The sequence below is a fragment of the Podarcis pityusensis genome (assembly GCF_964106645.2).
Source record: "Podarcis pityusensis genome assembly, chromosome: 11".
Classification (NCBI taxonomy): Eukaryota; Metazoa; Chordata; class Lepidosauria; order Squamata; family Lacertidae; genus Podarcis; species Podarcis pityusensis.
This window is the reverse complement of record NC_138036.1, coordinates 9854589-9868150: the sequence shown is the minus strand read 5'-3', so window position 1 is coordinate 9868150 and position 13562 is coordinate 9854589. Positions and strand designations below refer to the sequence as shown.

The following is a 13562-nucleotide window of genomic DNA, read 5'->3' as shown; positions in this document are numbered from 1 at the left end:
GAGACTCTTGAGAGTCCCATGGACTGCAAGAAGATCAAACCTATCCATTCTGAAGGAAATCAGCCCTGAGTGCTCACTGGAAGGACAGATCGTGAAGCTGAGGCTCCAATACTTTGGCCACCTCATGAGAAGAGAAGACTCCCTGGAAAAGACCCTGATGTTGGGAAAGATTGAGGGCACAAGGAGAAGGGGACGACAGAGGACGAGATGGCGGGACAGTGTTCTCAAAGCTACCAGCATGAGTTTGACCAAACTGCGGGAGGTAGTGGAAGACAGGAGTGCCTGGCATGCTCTGGTCCATGGGGTCACGAAGAGTCGGACATGACTAAATGACTAAACAACAACAACAATTCCTCTTAAAAGGATGGCAACAATGTGATATATGGGAAATGCTTTGGGTGCTCAATGCTACGTAACATCATGATATGATCGGATATTGTGATATTATCCCCAAGGGGTAAAGTTGGCAGGTCTGATGCATGAGTCAAATTTACCTGCAACGTGATGTACCTGGAGAGCCCAAAGCAGCCACAATGTCCTGTCTCTTATATGTTTGATTTTGCATGCAAGTCTGGGAACGCGCAGAGCAGGAGCACATGAAATGGTTTTTTTTTTGCCCACATGAATATCAGTGTAGCCTGATGGGACAGCTTCTGCTGGGAGGGACAGAGGCTGCAAAGTGGGTGGGGCCATCTGGGCAAAACAGCTTGCAATATTCCCAGATGGCAAATGATCCGTGGAAAACTGTCCACATCCCTAGTTCCTTGGGTTTTATTGCAAGCACCATCATCACATTTTCGGGTTGTTCATAATGTCCCATCCCTTGGTGTCAGGAATTTCCGCTTCAGTTTATGTGCTTTTAAATCCAGCGTTCCGTGTTTTTGTGTTTTAACCCTCTAGGCCAGAAGCGAAACCTTCCGGATGGAAGTCTTACTGAAGAACGGGATACTGCAGCCCTTAGAAATAGGACCAACGAAGAGGGGAAAGGTTGCGAGCAGAGGGTAAAAAGCAGGTGCTCAGATGTGTAGTTGCTGGATATGAAATTCTACTTTGTGACAATATCCTTTTTTGCTTTAATAAAATTTCATGAGTTTTCAAACAATTTAACAAATTCAGTTCAATTTCAGCACAATATTCCCTTGTAATTTTGGCTTCCCACCCTTTATTCCATGATGTTTCAGTTCAGATCATTCATCTACTGCCATAAAAGTAATATTTCTCCAAAACATATATCCTACATTACACTCCTTTATCATTCCTCAAGTCCTGCCTGTGATTTTATTTGACTACAATATTTTCTCAGATAATCCAAAAAGGGTCCTTTCCCAGGTTTATGAGTCCCATCTGCCCCTCACTTTCCTCTATAGCACATGCAGAAACCTTTTTCTTGACCATTGGACTCACTATTCGTCTTGTCTGCTCAATCCACCAGAGTCTGTCTTCACATGCAGGTGAAGTCCCTAACTCATCAAGCGTTTGAGACCCATCAGCTGCTCTCACCTGGTTTACTCAGCCAGTCAAAGCCTTTTCCCGTGGTGTGGCCGCTGTCAGTGTTGCAGTGTTGTCATGCTGACAGTTTCTAGGAGCCACAGGTGAGCTCTGAGTGCAGGGTGGAAAAACTACCTCAGAAGGAGCACATTTTCCCCACCACAGGTACTCCTCCTCCCCCAATGCTCCACACACTTCTTAGCAGAACTTCCTCCCAGGAAAACGTGCAAAGGATTGCAGCCTAAATCATCGTCTTGGGACAAAGTCTAAAGATCTGAAACTGTTTGGCTGTCAATAAAGTACAGTCATACCTCATGTTATGGACGCTTCAGGTTACATCTTTTCAGGTTGCGTCCTGCGGCGACCCGAAAGGGTTATTTCTGGGTTTCACTGCTTGCGCATGCGCAGAAGTGCTAAATTGCACTTTGCGCATGCACACAAGTGCCAAATCGCACCACACACCTGCACAGATACGGCGCTTCAGGTTGCGAACGGGCCTCTGGAATGGGTCCCGTTCGCAACCAGAGGTACCACTGTATTCGACCCAGGAATTAATCGGGGGGGGGGGGGAGAGAATGGTCCAATTCACACATGCCTAACTTCTTCACATGAATGTTCAGTGCTTGAAAACTCACAGCTGAATGTTCACTGGATGCTTTGAGGCGTCATGAGAGTTGCATTTGTGCTGTCGAATCTGTAGCGGCTCATTCACACACATTACTGAACAATCTGTTTCTGTTTTTGCGTATGCGCTTATTTATGCAATTCACGATTCGTTCCGGTCTCATTATCTGACTGACTGATTAGGCTTGGCTACTGCTATAAGGAGGAAATAATTTCCTTGGTACTTGTCAATGGCAGCCGAGTAAACTCGCTGACCCTTCAAGATCTCTCAGAATCCTATGATTCCATGACAACCGGTTACCGCTGTTTCACCCTCATTAGAAACACTTTGGCAGATGTTCCTCACCAGCCAGCTGTGCTCTCTAACTTAAGCATATGGTCACCCAAAATTGGAATTCTGCTAAATTTACCCTTTGCAACAGAGATTCGCTTGGTAAGGGTGGGAAATGATTCAGAGTCAGGAAGACATATTTGACCTAGGAATCCCTCCAGACAGGACAGCAATGTCTTGTCAGTGATTGCATGGGGCGTTCCTGGCACAAAACTGCTTTGGGGATGGATCTTTCTCAAACCACTGGTCCGCCTCATCCAATATTGTTTCCATTGACTGAGACAATAGCTAGGTAGACTCCAGGGATATCTGGCATTGGCAGCACCTCTCCAAATTGCATGGGAAACAGTTTAGAGTCCAGTGTTTCCTAACCTTGGTTTTCCAGCTGGTTTTCAACTACAACTCCCATCATCCCTAGCTAGCAAGACCAGCGGTCAGGGGTGATGGGAATTGTAGTCCGAAAACAGTCGAAGATCCAAGGTTGGGAAAACACTAGTTTAGACTAAACTGAAAGAGACCAAAACAGATTGAGACTAAACTGTAGGGAGCACCCCCGATGGCCTGAGACATTCAGCAATGGAATAGACAGAACTGGAAAACAGCAGACTTTCCTTCATTAGAGCTTTAGACAGAGGCTGGATGGGCACCTATCCGGGATGCTAGCCTAGCAGACCCACACTATACATTCAAAGCACATCCACTGAACATTTAAAGCACAGATCGTGGATAGCTCAGTTGGTTAGAGCATGGTGCTGATAACACCAAGGTTGCAGGTTCAATCCCCATGTGATGGCCTGGGATTCAGACTCAGAGGCTGAACCTGAGGAATCCCAGCCTGCACAGGAGTCCCCGCCTTCAGAACCAGCTGAGCCGGGGCTGGGGCTTGAGCCTGAAGGGTGCTCACCTGTGCTGGATCCTCAGGTGCAGGCACCAGCTGAGTCTGCTCTGGCTCCTGAGGTGATGGAGGACCCATTGCCTTCAGGTGCTCCATTCTCAGCCCCGTCAGGGGAAGAGGAGGTTGCCTCTGGGTCTGGTAACCCTCCAGCCTCTCCTGAGCTGCAGAAGCTCAGGGCAGAGAGGCAGAGAGAACTAAGTTCCTGCAGGAGGAGTGCTCGCCTCCAGGCCAGGAGAGGCAAGTCACCTGTGGACCGGGGCCGCCCTATGCCTTGGGGCAGATAAAAGCCAGTCAGCCCCAGTTCCAGGTTGCGGGAGCAACGTTGTTGCTAGCCTAGCCTGTTCCTGCCTGCACCCTGCCCTGCTCTTCTGCCAGAGTTCCTAACCACACTCGACTCCCCGCCTTGGACCCAGCTACAGCTTTGATGGACAGCCTCCATACCGCACCATTGACCTCGGACAGGACTCGGACCTCACCTCTCGGTTAGCCCCCAGGACCAGCACACCCCATAAGGGACAGCTGCATATTAACTCAGGGTCCCTCCCAACTCTACAATTCTATGTTTTTATGACTCCCCCGGCCACGAGGGGTGGACTTTGGTATTATGTCACCCTGAGCAATTCGGCACCCACCTAAACATCTTATTTTCCACTATAATTTATTTATACTTTATTATTATTATTATTATTATTATTATTATTATTATTATTAATTTTGCGCTCCCTTGGCTTGCTGCCCTGTACAGAGGAACCACCTGCACAGCCCTAAATCCGGCGCTGCTCCCCCACCGCATCCTGGGAACTGCAGTTTGTTAAGGGCGCTGTGAATTGTTGCTCTGCGAGGGGGAAACTACAGTTCCCAGGATTCTAGGGTGGGAAAGCCATTCGCTTTAAATGTGCATCGATTTGATTTGATTTATTATATTTCTGTGCCTCTTTTCATTTGAATGAATCCCATTGGATGGGCTTTAAAGGTATGGTGTGGATCTACTGGAATCTTTTATCAGCGGGTATGACCAGATAACTGGCGAGTCTCTTCTGTTGTTTGCACATGTGCAAAAGCTGCCTGAAATGCAGCCGACTCAGCTCGACAGCAGCTTCAGATGGAAGCTGGATGGAGGAAAAGGGCATCAGACTGGAGTATTTCTCAAGCAGCTACAGGAAACCTATATGACTATTGTCCGTGTAAGGTAAAGGGACCCCTGACCATTAGGTCCAGTCGTGACCGACTCTGGGTTTGTGGCGCTCATCTCGCTTTACTGGCCGAGGGAGCCGGCATACAGCTTCCGGGTCATGTGGCCAGCATGACTAAGCCGCTTCTGGCGAAACCTGAGCAGCACACGGAAACGCCGTTTACCTTCCCGCCGGAGTGATACCTATTTATCTACTTGCACTGTTGTGCTTTTGAACTGCTAGGTTGGCAGGAGCAGGGACCAAGCAATGGGAGCTCACCCCGTTGCGGGGATTCGAACCGCCAACCTTCTGATCAGCAAGTCCTGGGCTCTGTAGTTTAACCCACAGCACCACCCGCTTCAAACACCTTCTTCTTCTTTGGCGATAACTCACAGCCAAGTAAGATTGTCTTCCATAAACACAGTTTTAACAGTGAGTCTGTAAGTGTCTGTGGAGGCCAATTCTGGATCCACACGTCCTTCCACAGTGGGGGCCTAGGTTTCCAGGAGGCAGTTGATCACGGTGTGGATTTGCCAAGCATGCCTTCCTCTTAGCGTGTTTCTCCCTTTTGTTCTGAGTTCAAGCGTCTTCAAAGCCCATGACACCTTTGGTAAAGGCTGTTCTCCAATTGGAACGCTCACAGGCCAATGTTTCTCAATTGTCAATGTTTATAAGACATTTGTCACTACATTTATACTACTCATGAGAAGAGAAGACTCCTTGGAAAAGACCCTGATGTTGGGAAATATTGAAGGCACAAGGAGAAGGGGACGACAGAGGACGAGATGGTTGGACAGTGTTCTTGAAGCTACCAGCATGAGTTTGACCAAACTGTGGGAGGCAGTGGAAGACAGGAATGCCTGGTGTGCTCTGGTCCATGGGGTCACGAAGAGTCAGACATGACTAAACGACTAAACAATAACACTACATTTTTAAAGATTTGCCTTGAGAGAGTCTTGGAACCTCTTTAGTTGACCGCCAGCATTAGGCTTTCCATTCTTAAGTTTGGAATAGAGCAGTTGCTTTGGAAGACAATAATCAGGCATCTGCACAACATGATCAGTCCAAAGAAGTTGATGTTGAAGAATCATTGCTTTGACATTGGTGATCTTTGCTTCTTCCAGTACACTGGCATTTGTTCGCCTGCCTTCCCAGGTGATGTGTAATTTTTTTGGAGACACCATTGATGGAATCTTTCCATCAACACCAGCAGTGGGAGCACACCAGCGTTGGAGAAAACAGTACCTTAGCTTGGTTTTAACAATGCACAAAAGCTCAGACTGCACTACTGCTTGCTATGATCCAGATGATGGGAATTCTAGTCCAAAAACAGTTGAAGATCCAAGGCTGAGAAACACTGGTTTAGACTAAACTGAAAGAGACCAAAACAGATTGAGACTAAACTGTAGGGAGCACCCCCTGATGGCCCTCAAGGTGTTTATATTCGCCCCCTGGAACTCTCTCCCAGGCCACACTTGCTGGCTCCCACATCTTTGTCTGGTGGGAACATGTCCTTGAACTCTGATGTTGCCACTTAATTGCCTGAATGGAGGACAGAGGAAGTGTTGGTCTATGTAGAACGAAGCCTACTGTTGTTGTTGGCATCCATCTGTCTCTAAAGACAATGGAGTGCATCTCTTCGGGCAAAGTCAAACCACTGTGTTAGCAGCACCAAAGTGACCTCCCTGGAGCTGCTCTGTTGAGAAGACCCCAGTCTTGGGCTCACTGATGTGGTCCAACAGAATGCGGACCAGCTTGGCTGCAGGAGTTGCCTGAAGCAGGCATACAAGTCTCCATCCAACCATCTTAGGAACTCTGGATTTGTGTAGCCTTTTCTCCTCCTAAAGCTATCCCACAAGGCAGCGGAGGTTTAGGATCAGAGTATTCCTTCTCCTAGATGGGCTATTTGCCCAGGTGGGTGAGCCCAGACCCTCCCAGTGTCCCTATTTTCCAGGGACTGTCCCAGATTTACAGAAGCTGTCCTGGTTTCTGATTTGATCCCTGAATGTCCTGCTTTCTTTAGGATGTCCCTATTTTCATCAGAGATATGTTCAAGGGTATGGCATTATCCAGCCCCTGAGCCATCTGACGGCAGCCCGATACAATCATACCTAATGTTACATTTGATTCATGTTATGTTTCTTCAAGTTGTGTCCCGCGGCGACCCGGAAGTACTGGAAAGGGTTACTTCTGGGTTTTGCTGCTCACGCATGCGCAATAGCACTAAATCGCGCTTCGGGCATGCGCACAAGCACCAAATCACGCTGCACACCTGCACAGATATGGCACTTCAGGTTGCGGGCTTTTCATGTTGTGAACGGGCCTCTGGAACGGATCCCGTTCGCAACCAGAGATACCACTGTCTAGGGAAGTTTTTAAATGTTTAATGTTTTATTATCCTTTTATATATGCTGGAAACCGCCCAGAGTGGCTGGGGCAACCCAGTCAGATGGGCAGGGTACAGATATTAAAATTATTATTATGGAATAGGCCATCCTTATTTTCATGGGAGAAATGTTGGAGAGTATGTGAGCCCCATCTGCCTCTCAATTCCCTCTGCAGCATGTGAAGAAACCGCCTTCTTGACCGCTGGACCCACTAATGGTCTCATTTGCTCAATTTGCCGGAGCCTGTCTTTAGGAGAAGTCCCTAACTCACCAAGGGCTTGAGACCCGTCGGCTACCTCCACCTGGTTTAGCCGAAGCCATTCCTGGGATTTTTGGTCGCTGTTGCATGCTGACAGCTTATTTAGGAGCCACAGGTGAGAGCTAAGTGCAAGGTGGGAACCAGAGGTGGGCAAACTACCCAAAAAGGGGCACAACAATTCCCTCACCCAATGTGCCACCCCTCTCCTAACACCTCAAGCCTACTGTGCAATGGGAAAGTTTACATTCGCTGCTCTTCCCCACTCTGCCTCTGGCCTCGGCCACCCCTGGCCTGTGGCCTTTGGAAAGCTGTCCAAACGGGAATGTGTCCCTTAGGCTCACAAAGGTTCCCTTTCCTTTACTACCCCTTGCCTTGGAGTTTAGACCCGGGGCTGTGAAGGAAGGCTACCGCGCACATGCCGTCCTGCGCCACCATAACCTTCCTCCGCGCGTTCATTACCACGCCCGCTTGCGCAGGGCTCTCCCCGGTTTCCTTCCGCAGGAGGCGAAAAGGCGTCTCTTTTGTGCGTGCAAGAAAAGCCCGGAAAGTCCAGACGAAGGCGGCACGCCTCCTTTCAGCTAAGCGCGAACACGCCAGCAATGCAAGCAGGAACGCCCCCAGTGCAAACAATCATAAAGAGCCCATCCCTGGCAGGCGGTTCTCTCCGCTCCTTTTTCTTTCTTTTTTTGGCAATGAATTACGGGATCTCTCTCTCTTTCTCTCCGGAACGTATTTCATTAAGGAAACCCAGCGCGCTGCGTCTTAACGAAACGCCTTGCCCACAATATGCAAATAGAACGACGCCAGTGCCGGGTGCGCTGAGAGCTTTCCTTCTTTCCCAAAGGATGCTGCCTACCTCACAGGGGTGTTGTTGTGAAGATAAATTTAGGGAGGTGCGCTTGCTGAATTAAGGATAGGATTTTATGTGTGTGTAAACAGGTATATGTTTAATGCCATTCCTGTACATATAGTTCCCTACAGACGAGAAATCAGGCCCCGCCCGACCTAAACGACTGTTAAAATAATTTTTTTAAAACAGTTCTGCATAGTTCTGGTGTTCGCTCAAGGGTGCGAAATCTCGCAGGGGTTTAAAAAGTATTTGGAGTTAATTGGGGGTTGTGCGGCAGGGTTGTCTTTCTGTGTGTGTTTTGCACAGCATGTCCGCGACTGGACCTAACGGTCAGGGGGTACCTTTACCTTTTACATAAATCAGAGACCTTGCTGGACCAGACTGAACCTTCACTCACCTCTCCGGCTTCTGCCTTCTTAACGCTCACCAGTCAGATGCTCCAAGGGGAGCTCACAGAAGGTAACCACACCGCTTCTGCCCTTTCTCTCCACCTGCTGGAACTCCGAGGTACACTGCCGTTGGCCATGGAGGTTCCATCTAGCTTACCATGTCTTACAGCCATTGACCGGGCTATCATGTCTCCCGTGATCTTGCCTGGCCGTGGAAGCCGCACGCTGCTGCGCTCCTGCCGGCGCGCGCCCCTCGAAGAAGCGCTCCCTTCTTTCCTTCTGCTCTGATACCTCACCCGCTGCCACCGGCTGAATATTCTGACAATATACCCGCCTTGCCTTTGCGCCTAGCGACCTGTGCCAGGCTTTTAGCAAGCTTCGCACGCTGGAAACAGGTGCCAGGGGAGTCTGAGCAAAAAGGACAATGGTTTGCAAAGAGGCGCTTTGGAAAGGCGCGGGGAGCGCTTCAATCTTTGTGTGTGTGCTTATTTCTTTTTAATTAAAAAAAGGAAAGCTTCCTCTCCGTAGGAAAGGACAGAGACCACTAAAGCTCCTCCTCCTCCTTCTCCTCCTTCGCCTCCAGCAACAGTTTGGCTCCCCAAGGAGCGCGCGCTGGAGATTCCCCGCCACGCCAAGTGGCTGCGCGTAAAGGGGGCGGCGGAGGAAGGAGGGAGCAGGCTGGAGACACCAGACATCCGGGCCCTTTGCACATTCCTGATCTCTCCCACCACCCCTCCTTTCCTAGCCCCTTTGCTGCAGCCGCCACCTCCACAGCCTGGAGAGAGAGAAAGAGAGAGGAAAGGTGGAGGACGCCAACCAGCCAGCCAGCCAGCCAGTCCTTCGAGGCTGCCCAAGTTCGGCGGCAGGTGCTGCCGCGTCCGCCTGCGCCAAGGCGCGCCGAGCCGCCCTGGGTGCCCAGCGGTCGCTGTCACAGCCCGGGGAAGCGGACAGCGGCCGCGGCGACGAGGAGAAGGCGCGCCTCCGCCGCGGCTGCCCAGGAGGAGCCGGGCCGAGAGGATTCTCCCACCTGCAGGCAGCCTCGCCGCCAGGTTGGTGCCGTTCCTTCCTTCTTTTCCATCCATCCATCGAGTCTCCTCTGTCTCTCCGCCCTCCTTAGGTCGGCGGTGGTAGCAACTGCCGCCGGTTTCCCCCGCTGGCGAGGGAGGGTTTCGTCGCAGGTCCGGGAGGGAGGGAGGGAAGGCGAGCCGGGCGCCGGGCTAGCGGACAGCGGCCACTGGCCCCGTGCCAGCCGGATCAGGGTTTGCGCACGGAGCTGTTGCGCGCAGCGGTGGCGTGAGCGCACAGGTGGTTGGGGGGTTTTCCCTCTCCTATTCTCCTTTCCTTTCCTGCTTAAGAAGGAAGTTTTTGGGTGCAGTAGTTTTTCGGAGAGAATCCGAGTGGATTTGAAATGCGCCCGCGTGGAGCGTTTTCCCACAAACCTTCATTCTCCGTTTTTGTTTGAATTTGCAAGAAAGCTGTCTCGTGGTGTGGGGAGCTGGCAAATGGGAAAGCCGTTTCGTTTGCAGCGCTTTTCGATGTGCGGCGCTTCTCGTTTCGATCAGACTTTCCCAGCTTACCCTTTTAATAAAAACACCCCCACCAAATTGACATTTCCCAAATGAAATAAAACCCAGGATCAGTACTTAAAACATACTGCCCAGAGGTCGGTAGATGTATCGCCACATGCAGCAGGGAAAACCAAGGAAATTTATGGCCTTTCAGGAAAAACGACCCTCCAAAATGAGCAAGGGGAGGCAGGTGGCTGATTGTTCTCGGTACCCGCAGTAGCAAAACATCTCAGCCGGTACCGGATATTGAAAAAACGAGTTGGCTTTTCGACTAGATTTTTTCCTCCCTTCATTTGGAGAGCGATGGCTGACCCGGAGGGGTTTTTCTGACATCGGTGCCTGTTTCCTTGAAAGGGACGACAGTCCTGTAAGGTAGGCTGGCTGGAACAAGAGAGAGGTTGCGTCATGTGTTCGAGGGCTGAGAAGGGAGTTGAACGTGGGACTTCTGTGGTCATAACATCACTTCAGGGATGCAGTTCCGTGCACGCTTATCAAGGAGTAAGTGCTACTGAACCCAATGGGACTTTATTTCTGGTAAGCTGCTACAGGATATCACTGTAAAGGTGGGAGTTCTGTGCACACTTTGGAGTAAGCCTTATGAGCTGCAGGAGGGCTTACTTCCGTGTAAACATGGGGTGCATCAGGTTGCAATCATACTGGGACCCTCTTATTTTCCGTTCTTGAACGTTGTAAATTGTCAGATTGCCAGAATAACAGGATTATTATTATTTTTAGCTGCAAGCAAGCTTTTTGTTTGTTGTTTAATAGATGGCAACTTTATGGCCAAGGCTGCAATCCCACACATTATTCCTTGAGACAAAAGTCCCATTTATCTCCAATGGGCTTACTTCTGAGTAAGTGTAGGATTGGTGTAGGATTGCACTGAAGTCATGGTGTAGGATTGCACTGAAGTCTAAGTGGATTTTGCCTATGAAACAGGTTGTCTAGGAAGTCCTGTGACCTTGTTATCCTGAGGCTTTGTATTAATGCCCCTTAGGGATATTTTATGGAATCTAATTGTAGTGTATGTAGGGAGAACCAGATAACAGGTAATTCTGGAAGTCTCTCATTACTCCTAACAATGCCATCCTGTGCATATCTATTCAGAAATAAGACTCACTGAGTTCAGGTCTGTGAGTAAAGGATTTCAACCTCAGCATGCATTCTCTTAATTTCACCCCCAGAGGAATGAAGGGAAACAATTGGAACAATTGCTTATTTTCAGTCACTCTTATCTTTGAAAAAGTCCCTTTGCAAATAAGGTCAAATGTTATTACAAATGAATCATTACTGAGAACGTTGGATTTTTGGGGGGGGGGTGCAGGGTGGCAATCTGAAAAGGACAATTGCTAGGAAGTAGGTTGGACTGGAGGGACACGGGTGGCGCTGTGGGTTAAACCACAGAGCCTAGGACTTGCTGATCAGAAGGCCAGCGGTTCGAATCCCCGCAACGGGGTGAGCTCCCATTGCTCGGTCCCTGCTCCTGCCAACTTAGCAGTTCGAAAGCACGTCAAAGTGCAAGTAGATAAATAGGTACCGCTCCAGCGGGAAGGTAAAGGGTGTTTCCGTGCGCTGCTCTGGTTCGCCAGAAGCGGCTTAGTCATGCTGGCCACATGACCCGGAAGCTGTACGCCGGCTCCCTCGGCCAATAAAGCGAGATGAGCGCCGCAGCCTCAGAGTCGGCCACGACTGGACCTAATGGTCAGGGGTCCCTTTACCTTTACCTTTTAGGTTGGATTGGGTGCAAACTGGCTTTTAACATATTTAGGCTGCAATCCTATGTATGCTTATTCAGGAGTAAGCTCCCTTACATTTAATGGGACATAGGATTTGGCTACATGTTATGCCATTTAGGAACATTATGTATGTATGTATGTATGTATGTATGTATTTCTTTATTTATCTGGCAGTAATCCACAAGGACATATTCGGTGACTACTGGTCATCATGGCTACACAGAATCCCCTTGCGCAAAGGCTGAAATCTAGTTTTTAGGGTGACACAGCTGGCTTCTCTGCATGACCTGTTTGTTGAGCATCCATCTGGATCTGCTTGTGTGGAGCTTATATATCTTCCGGTCCATGGATCATTTATCCCACACTCAATGTGCATTTTCTCACCACTTTCCTAACTGCAAAAGACGGAGCGGGTTTTTTTTAAACCTTTGGATTTGTTTCACGTGAGCCAGAGCACTTTAATAGCACAAACCTACATTCCTGGCCTGCTTTTGAATTCCCACATAATACTGATAGCCTAGGGGTGACTGGCATGAGATTATGATTGGCCGTTGAGGGAACAGGACGCTGGACCAGGTGGGCTTTTGGTCTGATCCATCAGGGCTGCTCTTACGTCCTTAACCCCTTGCCTACCAAGAGCACGGTGTAGATTCTGGAACAGAAGCAGGTTCCAGTGCTGGCACTGGGGCGGGGTGGGGTCCAGGTAAGTCCCAGCATTTCCCCAGCCCCTTGCTGCTTCGCCTTTAATGGCTGCTGGCCTCACAGCCCTCTTGACTCCTCTGGCCAAAGGGAATCACCATAGCTCAGTGGCAGAGAAAGCTCCCTGGTAGGAATGACCTGGAGAAGAAGAAGAAGAAGAGTTTGGATTTGATATCCCACTTTATCACTGCCCTAAGGAGTCCCAAAGCGGCTAACAATCTCCTTTCCCTTCCTCCCCCACAACAAACACTGTGAGGTGAGTGGGGCTGTGAGAGACTTCAAAGAAGTGTGACTGGCCCAAGGTCACCCAGCAGCTGCATGTGGAGGAGCGGAGATGCGAACCCGGTTCACCAGATTACGAGTCCACTGCTCTTAACCACTACACCACACTGGCTAGAGCTACTGCCAGTTAGTTTAGACAGTACTGAGCTCTGACTTGCTAGAAGGATCCTTAAGGGAAGGCTCATAAACAGCACCAACAAGAAATATAATGGTTGAGGCTGGAAGGTAAAGCGAGTAAGCAGTACATGGGATGAATGAAAGCAGTGTGTGTGAATGGGAGTAGCCCCCAAATTTAATTGACTACCAAGATTGCCTATTCTGAGCTAAGATGATGTGCTGGTACTCCCTTGAGGTGCTGCCACAGCCTTTGCCAGCCATATTTCTCTTAACTTGGTAGCATATTGTGGGAGATGCCCTTGCAAGACCTCAGGTGCTTAACGTAAACTCGTCTCAACCTGGATCGCCTTGCTGTCTAGCCCCAAAGCCTAGCCTTATGAAGCCTCCTTTGCCATTGGGATTGAGCTGAATGCATCTTAACCCCTCCCCAGTTTATGGGTTGCACTCGGGGTGGGGGGCTCCCTATCGCTCAGCTCGTTCCTCAGTGGGTGGCATCGGCAGGGATGGATAGCTGAGGAGGTGGAGGCAATGGTCTCCTCCATCAGATCCTAGGATCGTAGCATGGTAGAGTTTGAAGGGTCATCTTCTCCAGCCCCTGGCAATGTGGGAATCTTTTGCCCAACGTGGGATTTGAACCCATGACCCATGAGATTAAGAGTCTCATGCTCTACCGATTGAGCTACCAAGATGTTGCTGCTGCTGCTGCTGCTGCTGCTGCTGCTGCTGCTGCTGCTACTACAGTAAGGCATATTGCAGCAGCAGTAT

At 49.7% G+C, this 13562-nt stretch overlaps 1 protein-coding gene and 1 long non-coding RNA gene across 2 annotated transcripts in view; one reads left to right on the top strand and one right to left on the bottom strand.

Annotated features, from left to right (window-relative positions):
• LOC308458825 overlaps window positions 1-13562 on the bottom strand; it is a 470973-nt gene that overhangs the window by 223352 nt on the left and 234059 nt on the right. The gene's annotated exons all lie outside the window — the stretch shown is intronic.
• The window catches only part of ZBTB7C (zinc finger and BTB domain containing 7C), a 248701-nt gene continuing 244199 nt past the window's right edge, over window positions 9061-13562 (top strand). The window contains exon 1 of the mRNA XM_080973493.1: window positions 9061-9444. The gene's annotated coding sequence lies outside the window, so the exon portion shown is untranslated. The remainder of the gene's footprint in view (window positions 9445-13562) is intronic.